Below are 3,329 nucleotides of genomic sequence, written 5' to 3'. Positions count from 1 at the left end.
TTCTTATATTTGCATAGCTAGTTAGCAACCTTTGTTTTAGACATAAGCTCATTTTGATTTTCTTTGATTATTGGTAGAATTGACACCTTGTACACAAACAATACCCGATATTTCTGTCATTCAACTGAACAATCTTCAACCAACAATGTCAAGTTGAGGTTGGTGGACACTGGAATTCATTCAGCGTCAAAGCCTGTAGAATATTTTTCTGTAATGGGATTTCAACAAATAATTATATTCAAAGGATTTATCCTAGAAGCTAAAAATGAACAATTACAGTCATTACATTACATTTAGCTGACGCATTTATGCAAAGCGACTTACAGTAAGTGCAAATAATCATGACGATACACCTCCGAACAGCAAGTAGCTTCAAATAGGTGTAATCAGTGCAGTACAATAGCTTCATATAAGCCGAACCAATTTAGGGCTACATACAGAAAATAACACCTTTCTTTTTCTTTTCTTTTTTTCTAGGATTAGGTGCAGTCTGTGATGGAAGGTGTGAAGACTTTCAATCACAGACAAAGACTAAGCTTTTGGTTATGCCGAGTGGCGTTTCAGTGCCTGATCCCTTGACATTGCAGGATGGCTGGGTCAATGAAAACAACAGCATGACTTCTTGGCCGCCGATATACCTCAGCGATATAACATTATTTTTAATGTCTGACAGCCCAGGGAACGATGTCGAGTTTCATAAACGAACTTTGAAGGAATACAAAGAAGGCAAAGCATTTAGACTGTTTGACTCTGGCTGGTTGAAACAAATATCTTTCAATCCTCTCGCAGATTCTGAGTATTGCTTTTTGAAAGCAAAATGTTCTCATTCAATGAAAGTTTCCCATACGCCACATTCGGCATGGATCTGCGCAGTCAAGAAAACTGGTTATCATAAGTGCTTATTGCAGTTGTGTTGCAGGGTAAGCTATTATAAATATATACCTAAATTGTGTTTGTTAATTATTATAAAACTCAATATATAGAAAGTACATTTGTCAATATATAAATCAAGTAGATAGACTACCCAGACATAAATTATTACTTACATACTTATTTTTATTCATTCAATTTTTATCTATTACTTTGCAGAATGAGCAGTACATGCATCCACGTTACAGTTTTGCTGTTCGGGATTGAAGCTGCGAATAGGAATGGGCTGACTAACCCTTCTTGTACCTCCAAAAAATGTGTGTGGAATGTGCCAACCGAAAAGACTGTTATTCAACCTACTAAAATAGCCGAGATGGATTGGAAGTCTGCAAAATTGATAGATTGATACATTGATTGTCAAGGACTACTAGTCTACTAATTAATACTATGATACTAAATGTTCAAATCTCAGACACCGCCAACATGTTCATACATGTGAACCCATCTCAGAACCCAAAACAACCACTGCAGACCGCAGGAGTGCCCTTTTCCAGCCAATTAAAAGAAAGGTAACACTGAGTGATCATGAAAAGAAGAGAAAGTTATACAATGGCCTGAAAGATGTTATCCCAGACTCTTCATTTATTATGATGCAAAAAGCAAAACATACAGAGGAACAGTTAGGACCAGTGTCAACTCCCACTGAATCTTCTGTGCTCACCAGCAATGAAATAGATGCCATTGAGACAGCTACTGTTGGTCAGGCTGACGATGAATATTGGCACAAACAAAGGGAAGGTAGAATAACTGCATCACAATTTCATCGTGTTTTTTCAAAAGTTGAAACAATAAAGGCCACTGGTGAAAATAGCTCAAAGAAACTTGTTCACACCAACACCTGAAAATATACCAGCTTATACCAGGATATTGCCCATCAGGAATACTTAAATCATTTTAACAAACAACACAAAAATATATCTCATAGAGAATGTGGTATTTTTATTCATAAAACAAAACAGGATCTAGGAGCTTCCCCTGACCGCTTGATCGAATGCTCTTGTTGTGGTAAAGGCATATTAGAAATAAAATGCCCCTATTCCATTGCGACACTCCCACTCCAGATAACTTATCATATTTATGTGATGATAGTGGAAAGGTTACCCTAAAGAGAAATTATCAGTATTTTTCACAGATCCAAGGCCAAATGGCTGTTACTAATAGACAATGGTGTAATTTTCTAGTTTATACTCGGAGCGGATACCATCTTGAAACTATAATGTTTGATGGCAGTTACTGGAGAAAGGTTGAGGAAAACCTGACATATTTCTACACTCATTTCTTGACTCCTGCCCTTATTGAGAAAAGACCAAAAGTGTTTGATATTGAGGTTGGCCATAAAGTTGAGATGTAATGTAAAGTATTTTATATTTCATGCTTGTAATGTTTGCACTTATTAACAGATTATATAACTAATAAACCCTATATTTGTCTAGTTTCAATGTCTAGTTATGTTGTTGCTCAGGGAGGAAGTTTTTTTACTTTTTAAATATTGGTATATAAAGATTACAAATAGCTGCACAAACATCACAATTTCATCAATATTACCAAGTAATGAAATGGGAAATTCCTATTTGATTAAACGAAAAGTCTTTAAGCGTGTGATTACATGCTCAACAACAATTCTTAAATTTGCAATTGATTTAGTTTTTTTTTTACATCTGCCTTGGTGAATTGCTCTTGTCCACGCTTCCCTGGTGGAATGTGTAGTTTGGAATTTTGTAGCAACAGATCCTCAGCAATGGTAAAATCTCTGTCTGCCATGACCTCGTCATATGGGTCCAAAATGCTGTAGAACTTAGATTTCATAAACATCTGAAGTTCTTCCACCCCATGCATCTGATACAAAGTTGAATGTGTGTGACAGAACCAGTATTTTAACATACTTGTTGTGTTGTTTATAGTCAGACCAGGTTGCTGATCTCAACTTTGGATCACTTGGTGTTTCTATGTAAATTTCTGTGCAGTCAATGATACCTTTGAGTAACCTGGTTTCTTGAATTTTTTTGGGAGTGTTTCCTTTACAACCTCAATTGAGGGATTGTATACTAAGCATTTTAAATCACTAGCTTGTATTTTTATCCATGTGTTATAAATGCTATTATATAAAGTCGCAATTTTTCATTAAACGAGTGCAATCGTGAAGCTCACAATGAGATTCTGCCCATTTATTTAGCTTTCTCCCACTGTTGATGGGACTTGAACATCCTTTCACTACACAATTTCGGTGTCCAAATCCCATAACTAGAAGAGCGATGATTACACACTAAAAACTAGTCAAATACAATGTAAACACGTGCATGCCAACCCTCAATTAAAGATCACATTTGCATTATTAATCTGTGTTACACAGCAGTGTTTATGTCAATTGTTTTACTTTAACTAAATGTTTGTCCTAAAAT

The 3,329-nt window shown here is 35.7% G+C and overlaps 1 long non-coding RNA gene across 1 annotated transcript; it reads left to right on the top strand.

The window, feature by feature from the left end:
- The first annotated feature begins 854 nt into the window (after positions 1–854).
- On the top strand, positions 855–3,080 carry LOC115028445 (uncharacterized). Its single transcript, XR_003834563.1, has 2 exons — positions 855–920; positions 1,090–3,080. It is a non-coding gene; the product is annotated as an uncharacterized LOC115028445 (long non-coding RNA).
- The last annotated feature ends 249 nt before the right edge of the window (positions 3,081–3,329 follow it).

This window comes from Cottoperca gobio, chromosome 23 (genome assembly GCF_900634415.1).
Source record: "Cottoperca gobio chromosome 23, fCotGob3.1, whole genome shotgun sequence".
Taxonomy (NCBI): Eukaryota; Metazoa; Chordata; class Actinopteri; order Perciformes; family Bovichtidae; genus Cottoperca; species Cottoperca gobio.
The sequence above is the reverse complement of the archived record's forward strand: the minus strand, read 5'-3'. Positions and strand labels throughout refer to the sequence as shown.